This window comes from Nycticebus coucang, chromosome 8 (genome assembly GCF_027406575.1).
Source record: "Nycticebus coucang isolate mNycCou1 chromosome 8, mNycCou1.pri, whole genome shotgun sequence".
NCBI classification, from domain to species: domain Eukaryota; kingdom Metazoa; phylum Chordata; class Mammalia; order Primates; family Lorisidae; genus Nycticebus; species Nycticebus coucang.
In genome coordinates this window covers 74,151,532-74,168,326 of record NC_069787.1, presented here as the reverse complement: position 1 = coordinate 74,168,326, position 16,795 = coordinate 74,151,532, and positions in this window count along the sequence as shown.

The window sequence follows — 16,795 nt, the reverse complement described above, 5'->3', positions numbered from 1 at the left end:
GTGCATATTTGACAGTGTAAAATAATGTGGAGTTTGACTATCCAATTTATTCAGGTAATTTATTTTCATTACAATCACTGCCAAAAATTCAGCTTCACAAATTGTAAATTGACAGAATGGAAAACAACACATTTCACATAATTTCACTCAATTTGGCAAAATCTGGGTGATGACAGAAAAGTTGAAAAACAGTCCCCACCTGCATACTAGTATACCCTCTATGGAAAGTAGTATGGGAATTTCCACAAGACCTAAAAGTAGACCTACCATTTGACCATGCAATTCCATTACTAGGTGTCTAACCAAAAGAAAAAATAAAATTTTGCCACAAGGACATTTGCAATTGAATGTTTGTAGCACCTCATTTCACAATTGCAAAGTTGTGGAAACAGTCCAAATGCCCTTTAATCCATGAATAGGTTAACAAATTTTCTTATATGCGTGCCTTGGATTGCTATCAGCCATAAAAAAGATGGAGATTTTGCATCTTTGTAACAATCTGGATGGACCTGAAGAACATCTTCATAAGTAATATATCAGTAATTGAAAGATGACAATCACAATTACTCAGTACTAAATTGAAACTAGCAGATTAAGAACTATAGTTTCACATGAGATTATATCTCAGTTAGATTCAATTAAGGAGGAGCGGGAAAAGGGTTCGGTGTGCTGTCACCCGTGGTGTACAGTGCACAGGTATGTGGCACACATCGTGGGTGAAGGACACAGCTACAACTTGGACTTTAACTGTACAAATGCAAACTATGTAACCTAACAGTAAGTGCCTTCCTATTCATTTTAAATTTATTAAAAAAGAAAAACAGCCCCAGGCCTCCAGCTCTCTCCTGAGCCATTTCCTCAGCCTAAAAATGAGGATCACTCAAAGGTAGGACATTTTACTGAAAAGGGCAACCCATTCAGAAAGCCCAAGGATAGAGTCAGGGAGAAGATATAATTCCTAAACCTGTGACTATGGTAGGCAGGCAAAATGTATTTTGCGTGAAGAAAAATAAAAATCTTATTATGATATATTTTTTAAAAATTTCAAGTTAATGTGAGGGTAAAAACAACCAGGTCAAATATTTGATTTAGTTAGGTAAAGTCCCTTTTATAGTTGTGTCCTGCACCCAGAAGGTCAGGTGCCATACACTACTACATTGTGCCCATTCAATAGGAGCATACCAATCCCCTCCTTCTCTTCTCTCCCTTCTCTTGCATTTTCCCTCCCTCCGGCTTGTATTGAATCAAGTTTTCCTCCTGTATGGGTATGCTTTAGATCACTCTACTGATTTCATATTAGTATTGAGTTCATTGGATAATTACATTCCTATTCTTGTGATACTTTTACTTTACTAAAAAGAATGCATTTTAACTCCATCCCAGTTAATACAAAAGATATAAAGTCACCATATTTTTTGTAGCTGAATTGTATTCCATAGTATACGTATATCACAGTAGATGCCTAGTGGTGGGATTGTGGGATTTAAATGGAGGTCTAATTTGAGTTCTTTGAGGATTCTCCATACTTCTTTCCAAAGAGGCTGTATTAGTTTTCAGTCCCACCAGCAGTGTAAAAGTGTTCCCCTCTCTCCACATTTGCACCACCATCTGCAACTTTGGGACTTAGTGATGTGGGCTAATCGTACTGGGGTTAGTTTTGATTGGCATTTCTCTGATGACCAGGTACAATGAGCATTTTTTCATATGCTTGTTAGCCATCCATCTGTCTTCCTCAGAGAAAATTCTATTCTTGTCTCTTGCCCAGTGATAGATGGGATTGTTGTTGGTTAATTTGAGTTCTTTATAGGTACTGGTTATCAAACCTTTGTCAGATTTATAACTTGAAAATTATCTTTTCTTATTCAGATATTTGCTTTTAATTGTTGTGTCTTTAGCTGTGCAGAATCTTTTCATTTAGTTAAGTCCCATTTGTTTATTTCTGTTGTTGTTGCTATTGACACTAAAGTCTTCTTAATTAAATCTTTCCCCAGGCTGACATCCTCAAGAGTTTTTCCCATGATTTCTTATAGTATTTTTATCATTTCGTGTCTTAGATTTAAATATTTTATCCACATTGAGTCAACTTTTGTAAGCAGTGAAAGTGTCAGTCCAGTTTCAGTCTTTTACATGTTGTTATACAGTACCCTCCACAACATTTATTGAATAGGGATTCTTTTGCCCAGTGTAGGCTTTTGATTGGTTATCAAAGATCAGAGGGATATAAGAGACTGGTTTTATCTTTTGGTTTTCTATTCAGTTCCACATGTCTGTGTCTGTATTTTTGTGACAATGCCATGCTGTTTTGACCACTGCAGACTTGTAACATAACCTGAAGTGTGGTAAAGTGATGCCTCTGACTTTGTTTTTATTACTAAAAATTACCTTAACTATACAGGGATTTTTCTGGTTCCATATGAAACAAAGAACTACATTTCTCAGTTATTCAAAGTATGATGCTGATATTTTAATGGGAATTGCTTTGAATCTGTAGATTGCTTTGGGTAATACAGACATGTTAATAATATTAATTCTTCCCAGCCAGGAACATGGTATATTCTTCCATTTTTTAATGGCTTCTGCTATTTCTTTTCTTAGGGTTTTATAATTCTCTTCATAGAGGCCCCTCACCACTTTTGTTAGGTATGTTCCTAGGTATTTCATACTGTGAAGGCAATTGTGCCCTTGATTTGCTTCTCAATTTATTTGCTATTGGTATATACAAAGGCTACTGATTTGTGGACATTGATTTTACCCTGAGATATTACTGTATTTCTTGATCACTTCCAGGATCTTGTCATTCAATTTCTGGGTTTTCCCTGTATAAAATCATATAATTGGTAAAGAGTGAGAGTTTGACCTCTTCAGCCACCAATTAAATCCGGGGTCCTCAAACTACAGCCCATGGACCACATGCAGCCCACCCAGGACATTTATCTGGCCCACTGGGTGTTTTTGCCACAGCTGCCTGTCCTGCTTTACAGCTGACTTGTCCCAGGCCACAGTGTACATATGTAGAATGTACGCCAACTCTCCAACTCTGCTCAGTCTCTCTGTCTCTCCCCACCCCTCCTCCTTTCAGTCTCTGGTGCAATCAGAGGAGTCACCAGGTTGCCTGTGCAGAGCCTGCTGCTGCCTAAGGACCGAGGTAAGAACAAGTTAGGATTTATTTTATTTTTTTTTTTTTGAAGTTAGGAGGTCTATTTTTTTTTTTTTTTTTTTTTTGCAGTTAAGGGGGACTTTTTTTCTGAAGTTAGGATGTCTCTTTTTTGCAGATAGGGGGCGCCTTTTTTGAAGTTAGAAGAGGCTTTTTTTTGAAGTTAGGAGAGCTTTTTTTTTTAAGTCAGTTAGTTGTTTGGGGGTGGTTTCTAAGAGGGTTGCATCACAGTGATAACGCAAATAGTCAGCGCTCAGTGCTAATGCAAATTGTCAGTGCTCAGAGGTAATGCAAATTATTAGCGCTCAGTATTAATGCAAATTGTCAGCAGTCAGTGTTATTGCAAATGGTCAGCAGTCAGTGTTAATGCAAATGGTCAGTGGTCACTGTTATCGTATGGGGGCCCCAAACTGGTAATCTGCCTAGGACCCCATGGGAACTTAATCTGGCTCTGCAGACAGCCGAGAAGTAGGAAACCCAATTTAATTGACAGTAAGTGCATTTATATTCTGATTGCTATTCAGTTGTGTACAATCAGTATGTTGTGTACTGTGTAAGCACCAGTTCACACTGTTGCGATCTCTGAGTAGTGTGAGTTCAGCCATAGGCTTGTATAGCTGAACTTGCATTAGATTTGTAAGAAAAAAAGCATATGTGCCTTCTTTTTTCCTGCAGTGGAATCTGATCGCATGGGTCTTCTCACCCATGCGATCAGATTCCTGTGCGAGTTCACAGATCGCAGTGCAGTTCACACAGGGTAGTGTGAACTGTAAAGGTGGTGGAGGAACCGGCTCTGTAATCATGCCTCTTCCTGCACTGCACAAGTGTGAGCCTGAGGTAAAAGCAGAGTTCCACCATATGGGCACTGGCGAGGCTGAAATGATGTGGACTGGCAAGGCTTCATTGATGGACACTGATCAGACTGCATTGATGGGCAGTGCAGTCTATATGTCTCTGTGTGGGCAAAGTTATTGCTGGTATATTGTTTTTGGAGTGTATTTTACTAATAGCAATTTGGAATCCCTAGGAAACAATGATATCAAGAAAGAGAAAAATTGACTTGGAGTGTGGGACATTCAAAGAACAGTGGACTTATGATTACTTTTTTGTGCAGTACAAGGAAAGAGCTGTGTGTTCGATATGTCAGAATATAGTGTCTGTTTTCAAAGAATACAATTTGCGTCAACACTATCAAACTCAACATAAAGATAAATATGATTGTTTGGTCAGAGAAGTGAGAAAAGATAAAATATTAAAACTGAAATATACATTGACAACTCAGCAAAATACTTTTGTGAAGCAGAAACAGCTAAATACTTCATCAGTGTGAGCAAGTTTTCAAGTTGCCAAGCTAATAGCGTGCACTGGCAGACCATTCGTGGAGGGAAAATTTGTTAAAGAATGCCTTCTTTGTGTTGCCAAAGAGATGTGTCCAGAGAAGGCCAATTTATTTAGTACAGTGAGTCTTTCAGGACCCTTAATTACACAAAGGATTGAAGAAATGGGAGAATATTTGCATCAGCATTTGCAAAACTCCGCAAAAAAACTTTCCTATTTTTCCCTGGCACGCGACGAAAGTAATGATGTTCGTGATTCTGCACAACTTCTAATTTTTATTCGTGGGACAAATGACTATTTTAAAGTCACAGAAGAGCTTGCTGCATTGTAAAGCATCAAAGGAGCAACTACAGGAGAGGATATCTATGAAAAGGTTTGCCAAACTGTGAATAGTTTGGAGCTGGACTGGACAAAATTAGCCAGTGTGACAACTAATGGTGCTCCTAGCATGGTGGGATCTAAGAAAGGAGTAATTGCTTGCATTGACCAAGAGATGGACAAACATAACCACTCTCATCCAATAGCTATACACTGCCTCATCCACCAACAAGCACTGTGTAGTAAATCACTGAAGTGGGACTCTGTTATGAAAACTGTGGTATCTTGTATTAACTTCATTAGATGTAATGCACTAAATCACAGACAATTTCAGGAATTTCTGTCTGAGCTAAATGTTGCCTGTGAAGATGTTCCATACCACACAGAAGTCTGTCGGCTGAGTAGAGGGAGAGTTTTGAAACATTTCTATGACTTACTTCCACAGATTACAGCTTTTCTGCTTTCAAAAAACAAAGAAGTAGCAGAGCTCATTGATGCAGAATGGAAATGGCACCTTGCCTTTCTGACAGATGTAACAGAGCTACTCAACAGTTTCAGTGTGCAACTTCAAGGAAAGGGGAAGCTCATCTGTGATATGCAATCACATGTGAAAGCATTTGAAGTAAAATTAGGCCTCCTCATCAAACAAGTGAAGGAGGAAAATTTCTGCCATCTCCCCACAACTCAAAATCTGTTAGCGGAAAATCCATGGGTTGCATTCCCAAATAAAACATGTGTGGATTCACTGGAAAAGTTGCAAAAGAGTTCCGATTTAGATTTAAAGAGCTTCATCTCCATGAACAGGACATACAGCTTTTCTGTAACCCATTTTCTAATGACATTGAACATGTGGATACAATTTGTCAAATGGAATTGGCTGATCTGCAGAATTGTAACTCTCTGAAAGACATATTCAATTCAAGCAGCCTTCCTAATTTCTATGTATCTCTTCCCTCTGAGACATATCCTAATCTCAGGAACCATGCATGCAAAATGGCAACCATCTTTGGCAGCACTTATGTCTGTGAACAGACTTTTTCCAGAATGAAACATCTGAAATCTCCAACCAGATTTAGACTAACTTATGCACACTTGCATCACTTGTTACCACTAGCAGTGACAAATATGAAACCAGACATTGACCATCTCATTAGCCAAAAGCAGGCCCATAGTTCTCATTGAAATATGGGTAAGTTTGTTGATTTAACTTTACTTGTTCTTCATTTGAAATATTGTATTTGTTCCCATTTTGTTTTTTTACTTCAAAATGAGACATGTGCAGTGTGCATAGGAATTTGTTCATAGTTTTGTTTTTGTTTTTTTTTTTAAACTATAGTCTGACCCTCCAGCGGTCTGACGGACAGTCAACTGGCCCCCTGATTAAAAAGTTTGAGGACCCCTGTATTAGATGTTGTTAATGTCTTTTCTTTTGCCTGATTGCATTGGCTAGAACTTCCAGAACTATGTTGAATAGTAGTGGTGATAGAGGCTATCCTTGTCTGGTTCCAGTTCTAAGTGGAAAAGCATTCAATTTTTCCCCATTCAGTATGATATTAACTGTGGGTTTGTCATAGTATGGCTTCAATCAGCTTAAGAAATGTGCTACCTATACCTATATTCTTAAGTGTTCTTTTTAGAAAAGAGTGTTAAATTTTATCAAATTCTTTGTCTGCATCTGTTGAGAGGATCATATGGTCTTTGATTTTGCTTCTATTGATATGTTTAATTGCATTCATGGATTTGTGTATGTTATACCAGTCTTGCATCCCTGGGATGAAGTCTCATTGATCATTATGTATAATTTTTTTTTAAATGTGAAGCTATAATCTATTGGCTAGAATTTTCTTGAGTATTTTTGCATTGATATTCATTAGTGAAATTGGTCTATAGTTCTCCTTTTTAGTTGGGTCCTTTCCTGGTTTTGGTATCAGAGTGACGTTTGCTTTATAAAAAGTGTTGGGGGAAGGTCCCTTCCTTCTTAATGTTTTGGAATAGGTTCTGTAGAATAGGCATAAGCTCTTCTGTGAAGGTTTGATAGGATTGTGTTATGAAGCCATCTGGTCCAGGACTTTTTTAAAAATGGAAGTTTCTGTAACCTCAGTGCTGGAACAGGTATTGGTCTGTTCAAGAGATATGTTTCTTCCTGGTTAAGTCTACAGAGATGACATGATTCCAAGTATTGGTACATTTCCTCCACATAGTCAAAGTTCTGGGCATAGAGTTTCTTGTAGTAGTCAAGAGGAAATTTCTTGTATCTCTGCGATATCTATTGTTATTTCCAACTCCTTTTTATTTTTTTGTTTTTGTTTTGCTTTGTTTTGTTTTTTGCAGTTTTTGGCCGGGGCTGGGTTTGAACCTGCAAGCTCTGGCATATGGGGCCGGCACCCTACTCCTTTGAGCCACAGGTGCCGCCCTATTTTTCTTTTGTAGTTAATATGGCTAAGACTATTGATTTTATTCATCTTTTCAAAGAACTACTTGTTTCATTAATTTTCTGACTGATTCTTCTGTTTTCAATTTCATTTATTTCTGATTTAATTGTGGTTATTTCTCTTATTCTGCCAAGTATGATATTGGATTGCTCTTTCTTTTCCATTTCCTTAAGATGATTCATAAGATTGTTGATGAACTCTCTTTCTGTTTTTATGTTATAGACATCAAATGTGATAAATTCCTTTTCTTAGGACTGCTTTTGCTGTATCCCACAGATTTCAGTAACTTGTACCTTCATTGTTGTTATGTTTGAGAAATTTGATAATTTCCCCCTTTATCTATTACTTGACCCAACTATCATTCAACATAAGGTTGTTTAATTATTATTTGTGTGGAGATGAAAATTTTTATTTGAGTTGAGTTCCCCCCTTTATTACCTTGTGGTCTGCGAAGATACAAGGTATAATAATAATTATTTTCATATTTTTGAGGTTTAATTTGTATCCTAGAATATGATCTATTTTGGTATATGTTCCACAGGATGATGAGAAGAACATATATACCTTAGCTTTGAGATGGTATGTTCTGCATATGTCTATTAAGCCTATTTGTTCTAGGGTCACATTTAAGTCCCTTGTAACTTCATTTAGTTTCTGTTTATAGGATCTGCCTAGCTCAGCCAGAGGGGTGTTAAATCCCACAGCTATTATGGTGGTATAGGATATCAGATTGTTCAGACCAATTAAAGTCTGCTTCATAAATCTTGGAGCGTTTTATGTTGGCTCCATCAATATTTGGAATTGGAATGTCCTCTGTTGGTATTATTCCCTTGACCAGTATGAAGAGACCATCTTTGTTTTTCTTAACTTTAGTTGCTTTAAATCCACTTATATGTGAAAATAAGATTGTGACCCCTCCTTTCTTATGATTTCCATTTGCCCAAAATACTGTTTTCTAACCCTTCTCCTTGAGTCTTATTTTGGCCTGCAAGTTTAAGTGTGTTTCTCCTGGAGACAACATATGAATAGTTGTAATTTTTTTATCCAATCAGCCAGCCTGTGTCTCTTCAGTGGAAAATTCTAGCAATTAGCATTTAATGAGAGAAATAATAAGTATGGTGAAGTTCTATTCATCTTATTTTATGAAAGTCCATTGCTTAGTTTTATCTTTTGCACCATTGTGGAAACTAGGTTTTGTTCTTTAGTTTCTGAGTGTTTACTTTGCTGGTGGTCCATTGTGATGTTCAGTGTGGAACATAGGTCTAAGTATTTCCTGTAGAGTTGGTCTTGTTTTGGCAAATTTCCCTCAATGTTTTCATATCAGTAAAAGATTTGATTTCTCCATTAGTTTTGAAGCTTAATTTATCAGGATATAGAATTCTAAGCTAAAAGTTGTTTTGTTTAAGGTTGGCTGAAAGATGTTTTGTTTTAGATGGTTAAAGGTAGATGACCATTATTTTTTGGCTTGGAAAGTTTCAGCTGAAAAGTCTGCTGTCACTCTTATGGATATACCCCTTCAGGTCAATTGGCATTTACTCCTCAGTGCTTGCAGAATTTTCACTTTCATCTTAACTTTGGATCGGTTCATTACAATGTTTCTTGGAGATGCTCTGTTTGTGTTGAGATGACCAGGGGTTCGATATTCCTTCTAGAAGAGCATTTTGAAATCTTTAGTGAAACTTAGGAAATTTTCATTTATCAAATCCTCCAGAATGGCTCCCATTCCTTTGGGATGCTATTTGTGTTGAGATGACCAAGTGTTCGATATTCCTCCTAGAGGAGCATTTTGGAATCTTTAGTGAAACTTGGGAAATTTTCATTTATCATATCCTCCAGTACAGCCTGCATTTCTTTGGGATGTTATTTTTCCCCATCTGGGATACCTATAATTCAAATGTTTGAATGCTTCATGAAATCTCACAATTCTATGAGTGAATATTCTGTTTTCTCTCTCTTCTTTTCTCTCTGTTTAACTGCTAGTGTTAGCTCAAGAGTTTTATCCTCTCTCTCTGAGATTCTCTCTTCTTCATGGTCTAATCTGTTATTGATAGTTTCTACTACATTTTAAGTTTCTTGATTGACTCTTTCAGTTTTTAAACTCTGCCATACCCTTTCTGGATTTTTCATATCTTTTATCCATTTTTTGGTTCAATTTTTCCACTTTCTCATCAATTCCCTTTATTATTTTTTCATCCATATTTTAAGTTTACTTTCTGTCATTTATATTGATTCTTTGTAGGTAGAATCCTCCATGGTAGTTGTCTCATGGTCCCTTGTGGGGGTTGCTATGTTTTGGTTTTTCATATTGCCAGAACTTTTCTATTGGTTCCGCCTCACATATTTTCTTCTTGTTCTCTTTCTTTCCCTACTTTTTCCTTTTCACAACCTCCATTTCTTAAAATTACCTTATTCAGAGCTTGGGTGTTGTAGTGGCTTTTTGGTATAAGGCCAGAAGGAAGAGAAGGGTAAAGAGAAAGATTGGAGAAAGAAGAGAAAAAGAGAAGAAAAGGGAGTTAAAAGAAAAGAATTGAAGGAAAAGCTCTTTAGGAAAGAAAAAGAGAAAGAATGGCAGGAGAAATGGTGATTTTGGCAGGGGAGTTTGACATACCCACAATGCTAAGACTTTGGGGGTCCTGGTTGAGCATGTCCTTCAAAGTTAGGAACTCCTTACCAGCCTAGGCAAAAGCAAGACCCCACCCCTACCAGTGGGGTCAGCTGGGGATCAGCAGTATGTCACAGTATCAATATCATCTTTCCAAAGGCAAAAGCTAGAAGGATATTCTAGACCCACGGCCTCCTTGAGCCAGACCAGTTCTGTGACCCAGTCACACCAATGCTGAGATCCCTAGCCCTCCGAGAAAAGAAAAGTAAATAAATAATAGTAGATTAAAAAAATTAAATACCATTATATGAGATAAAGATAAAAAGGGATGTCAGCTGTTCTATGAGAAATTTATGTGGGAAAGATAGAAACATAGAAAAATCTCACTAAAAGAGAGAAAAACAGAATGAAGTAAAAAAAAGGAAGAATAAAAGGAGCTGAAAAACTCTAACAAATGGAGGAGCCTTTGTCATTGAATAAATTAAAATGAAAAAATAAAAATAAACCAAAAAGAAAAAAACAACCAAACCACAACAACAACCAAAAAGAAAACAAACAAACAAAAAACTAAAGAAAAAATTGAGAAACAAAAAATGAAATATATATTGCAATATATTCCCTAGACTCTAGATGTTACTGTGGTGTTAGGAGACCAAGAACATACATACTGGTTTTTCTGTATGAAATATGGCCCAGAAGCCACTCTCCAGTTGCAGAGAAAACCTGGTTCTGTCTTTCTGACTTATTTGCCTCTATCAGGGCCTGGTAGCATCTTCAGCATTCATTCCTCATGAGATTGGAATCCTAAAGCTCTCTCCAGATTTCTCAGGAGGCACGTCAAATAGTGACCTCTGACAATAAAATAACCTTCCCTGGGGTGTTAAGGCTGCTCAGTTCACCCCAGTGATGGTTACCTAAGCTCAGCATTCATGATAGAGTTGGCCATGCACTAGGACCCTCTGGACCATTCTTTTTTTTTGTTTGTTTGTTTGCTTTTTGAGACAGAGTCTCACTTTGCCACCATGGGTAGAATGCTGTAGTGTCACAGCTCACAGCAACTGAAAACTCTTGGGTTTAAGTGATTCTCTTGCCTCAGCCTCCCAAGTAGCTGGGACTACAGTACCCACCACAGTGTCTGGCTATTTTTAGAAATGAAGTCTCCTTCTGGCTCAGGCTGGTTTCAAACTGGTGAGCTCAGGTAATCCACCTGCCTTGGCCTCCCAAGTGCTGGGATTACAGGCATGAGCCACCACACCCAGCCCCATTCTACAATGGCATTGTTGTGGTAGTAGCCAAACCAATGGGCAATCCACCCCATTCAGTATTCAATCCCAGCCAGTTGATCTGTTCAAGTCTACTCATTCTTTTAAACCTTCCAAGACAGCTCCACTGAGCAGCTCAGTCCAAAATGAAAAATTCCAGAACTGCCTTTTCCTGTCTCCATCATCCATGGGAAGGCTGGCCAGCCAGCCCCTGCCCATACCCAGGTATTTGCCTTCTGTGCTGCTTTTCCTCAGCTAAAGACTTCCTTGATGGCTTCTGGGGTCCCTTACTGCTTCACTTTGCCCTTGGAGTGATGTCCCTGGGTGGGTTCCCCTAGCCAGAAGTGGCTGGAGTTCTCTTTCTCCTGTCTCACCATGAGTGGCTAGCAAGAAGATATCTCTAGTCCACCATCTTGCTCTGGTTATTATGATCTTTGATATAATACTGTTGCATCAATATTGCCTAAGGGTCACTTGATTCTCCAGAGAAATATAGAGTACTATTTTTATTATTAATTAGGGCATAGCATACACATATGATATTTTGGTAATGTTATAATTCTGTAAATATATCAATTTTATAAAATGGATGAAATTATTTCTGTCACATAGATATGCAAAAGAGTTTTTTCCTGATAGCAACACAAATGACTTTTGTCTATTAGAGAAGATAACTTAAGAGGCTATGTTAATTTCTTTGTCTTTAACTTATAAATATTACTTTGTCATACGTTTTTTTTTTCCACTCAGTAACAATATATGTATTTTCTATTTTGAAGTAAAATATGAAAATACAGTCATCTCATTTTATATGCCTTTTGAACTGTCTTTATAATTCTGCTAGTTCCCTCATTAATGAGTTAAACTTAACCTCTGTTATATGCTCACTGCTCACTCTCTATTTGTATAACTGTGTGTGTGGTTTTCCTTTAAATTTTGAAAATTAAATATTTGAGAGTCCATAACAGATGTACACCCTTGTGGGTGGATACTCAATACAAAGCTGTAAAAGTTGGGCCCTGATTACTCAGCACAAGACACACATGACTTGTCTGAGCAGGATAACATAAATTAAAGAAAATATCATGGAATTTGGTATACATTTTCCTAGAAGATAGCCAATAAGTATTTATCCATGTTAGCCACTATTTATATTTTTGACTTTTGTAGTGACTGCAGCACCCAACTTTGAGTTATATTATCTCCTCCCCCTCCATATTATCTCACATTCATTAAATCACTGCATTCTGTCCTTTTTGGTTTAATTACTTTTCTCCCATATATTTCTTTTTGCATTCTCCTTGCCCTTTACTTATGCTTAGACTTCCTTCCCTGTACTTCTTCCCAACTTTAAATCATTTCAATAATTACTCCTTGATTCATCTTTTAAAAACATAGCAGGAATTAGGACACTATTCTACTAAAAAGATCTTTGATGCATCATCACTCACTATATATAAAATAAAGCATATGGGTCTCAGATAAATCTTACCTTTCCAGAGTATGTTATACTCACCATTCTCATAGTCAAACTGTGTCAAACTGACCTTCCTATGTTTGTCAGGCAGACATGGGCTTCCATACCTCTACGTACATAGAAGATAAATTTGTGTTATGAAAAGAGTGTGATCTTTGGCAGAATAGGGACTTTCCTTTATTTGTAAGTGAACATGTCTTGAGAAATTTGTTTAACCTCCCTAGGTGTCAGTTTTCAAATCTATATTTTGATGATAATATCACCCAGGGTTGTGATGAAGATTAAAAGATATCACTAATTGATTACTTATTTACTCATGCAGTTATTTATTAGTTATTTCAACAAATAAGGAGTGGGCTTCCTCTATGTGTCATTGTTCAAAGGCTAATTAATCAACATTTATATAGGTTGAAAATACATGTAATTTTCTTTAAGATAATTTAGCATAGACAATGTTGAATGGATAAACTACCACCTACATGCAAAAAAAAAAAAAAATTCCACTTAATGACATTTACTCCAGTTTTGCTTAATGAGCAGATACTCTATACTCTATAAGCACTATTACATGGTGTATTTGTTATTCTTACCTCAACCAATTACAGAGGTTTTTATATTAGCAAAGTGAATATCAGAAATTAGTTTTTGTTTGTGCAATTATCTTGATTGTATAATAAATGTAAGAAATAAGTCTGCAGTAGTGAAATCTATAGATTGGCTAAGTATTTAGAGCTATTATCTAGCCTTGCATGAAAAGGACATAGAAATACAGTAAATTGTGTGACTTTTTTGCCCAAGGGATGATGCTAAGAGGCTCTCGGGTCTGTGAATATACAGGATTTTAGTCACTGAATGTCTGCTGAAAGGACAGCAGTGTCCTGTCTTTTCCCATTAGCAGGACTGCCTCAGTTGAAACTTTCCCATGCAAGGTGACAGAACATTTGAAAATATTAAAAGATGAGATTTGGTAAATTTTTTGAGAAGTTTATGTGAATTGTTTTTGTGATTGCTTATTAATTAATAGATTAACAAATATCTAATTAACAAATATCTGCCCATTACAATTATGTAAGTAAAGATGTCTACATTTATTTACCAAAAATCACCTAAAACATGTATACTTATGAAATTAGCTGCGTTATTTTACATAACGAGGAAACTCATTGTCAAGAGAGGAGACAAGTTTGTAAACCAGTAATTATGGTGACATATTAGTGGGATAGATACAGGGAAATATGAGAGCACAGAGTAAGTATATTTGAATCAAAGAAGGGTCTTGGTATAAAGGAACCCAAACCTGTCTGGATACAATTACGGTGTTTTTGGAGAACTTTTATAGCTTTCAATAGTTAGAGTAGATAAAGGGTGTATGTTTCTTTGCTTATGATCTCATTATCAACTGAAGTATTAAAAAGACACATTATTCTTTCAAGAACTTGAACATTCATTAGATAGTCAACAAAAAAATTAGGGCATCCATATATTCTATATGCTCCATGAAATACCAGTGCCCTATTCTTTCCTGTCTTCTAACATGCACCTTTGTGTGAAAGAGTCACTCAATAATTTTCTATTAGTGGGATTCAACTAGCCTAGGTCTGTTCAGGTGACAAAATTGATTGAAAATGATCACATGCCTTTAGACCTACCTGGATATAAATTGCTAGATCCATGTAAGGTCAATGGTTTCTGTATAATATTTCTAATCAAGTCACACATGTAGGGCATCATTTTTTCCTGTTGGTTAAAAAATGATTTCTTCTCTCCATTAAGCAAATTAACAACTCGTAACTCTGATGTTTATCTGAGATAAATAGTTGGTAATAGCAGCCCTCAAAAAGTGAGTTTCTGAATATAGCTTTTAAATACTAACTACCCCTTGAGTATGCTTTCTTGATTAGAGTAATTCAAATGACAAATGACATTATCTAGTTAGACTAGGCTAACCAAGACTTAATTGCCCAAAATATGATTGAGTGTTTTCAAAAAGAAGATAATATAATGAAGATGAAAGGAAGAAATTATAGGGGGAAAATTTTAAGAGGAAGCATCACTTAAACTGAGTTTTAAATGCCAAAAGGTTACTATAAAGGATGTAGTGCCCAAAACTTTGAGGAGAGGTGTTTAATAAATGTTTTCCTTTCATTTCTTCTTTGTTCATCTTTTTTTTTTCAGTCCAAGACATCCTTTCCATCTCTACTGCTCCAAGTTCTATCCATCTCTGAAAGCCCTTCCTAGCTAAACCTCCCCTAATCAATAGCACAGCTACCCAAACCCCTACTTCCCTTCAACTTGCCCCACAGCTGACGCTGATCTTCTGCAATTTGTGGGCTCCCATGATGTATTGTTCACTGCATACGAGCAATGCCTTTGGAGCTCCTTTTAAACATGTACATCATCTTATATTTTCCATGTTCCTCCAGTGTAGGGGGTGTTTCATATGTGTTTGAAGAATAAATATATGTACAGAGAATTGTTATTACCCAACATCATCTTATCATTTAGAATCCTTCCCTGTGTCCTTCCAACTAAATCCTTGTAGAGACAGTGAAGAGTGCAAAATAATACTTGGAAATATAAAGGTAAAGACATTTATTTATAGATTCTTATTTAATCTGAAAATTCTGCCCCTCTGTGGCCAGCCAAGCTCTAACATGAAAAAAGTCATGTTACTTTGACATGTTATTCAATATTTTAAAATAAAAATTCTTATTTTAGTAAGAATTTAGTGAAAGCTAAATTACTTTTTAAAGTGAATTTAAAAATGGGGTTATTCACCATATTTATTTTGAGGTTGGGTGTACTGGAAAAACCAGAACTCAGGTTTGTAAAGAAAGACTTGGTGTAGATCCTGTTTAAATAACATGCTTTTCATGACATCATCTTTTAATATCAGCTGAGGAACCTGCTGAAAAGTACAATTCCATGCAAGGTCCCACCTTCAAAATTCTAATTCAGGGTGTTTTGGGAGGGGGTCCCTCCAGTGGAACTTTTAGTATATGATTTAGGGAACTCCAGTGCAAGTTTATGTTTTGATAGACTCTGAAAAGAGATAATTTCAGTTGGTTAACACTCAGATTACTAGCTATAAAATGATGCTTTCTTAAGTATTATGCTTTTTTAATAAAGAGTTCCAAGGTATAACTTTGCACTGAGGTTTAAGAGATTTTTGCACTGATCCAAGGCTTCTTAAAAACATGTACAGTCTTAAAACTTTGATAAAAATCAAACATGCCTTCTAGGTTCATGTAGATTACAAGTCTTACAACTTAAACGACTCTACAAATTCTAAATAATCGTCCTCTTAAGTCACTTTCTTCTTGCTTTTTATGATAAAAAAATGACTCACAAATGTTGTGACATTTGCTCACTGCTACATTGTGGGTCAAGGGAAGAGTAGGAATAGGTTGGAGAACTAATTACACTCATCTCAGACTTCTCTCACTACCGTCTCACCCAAGGATTGCTGTATGTACCATTTCAATGACTCTGACCTAGAAGCTGTTCCTCTGTGGCCAGCCAAGCTCTTTTATCCTTGCACTTTATTCCACCTTAGCTTTGACACAGTAAATCCCTCAGGATCTTGCTGAGACTGTGGCAAGCTTTCTACTTAAGATCAGCCTGAGACCACTAGCTCGTTTCACTACTGTCAGCAACTAAAGAACTATCATCCTTCGGTACAGGTTTGAAAGCATGAGTGAGCTGAAGTTGAGCCTTCTCCAGCTTTTTACAAATCTCTTGAATCACTTGGCAGATAAAGCCATTGCAAGAAATCAAAAGTAGGCTTTTGTTCCATTTATAGAACAATATGGGCTTTCTCCAGGGCCAAAGTCACACCTGTGTATTCATTTACTGAAAATGGCTTATAATCAAAGAGTCCATCATGCCAAAAAAGAAAAAAATGCATTGTGATTTCACATGTTTTCCCCATTACGTTAAAAAATAAGCAGAGAGCAACATAATTAGCCTTATAAAATGATTAACAAATCAAGGCATAGAGAGATCAAGGGATTTGCCAAGGTCATATCATATTCCAAGGAAATGATAGAATCTAAATATTCTACCTTCCTCCAACCAATATTCTTTGCATTATTTATGATGCTTCGTCTTCTGAATTTCTGCTTATTTTCAAAATATATTTGAGATACTTATAATAAAAGCACATACAGAATAAGGCAGATACATATAAAGGTTTAAAAACACCTTAAGAAT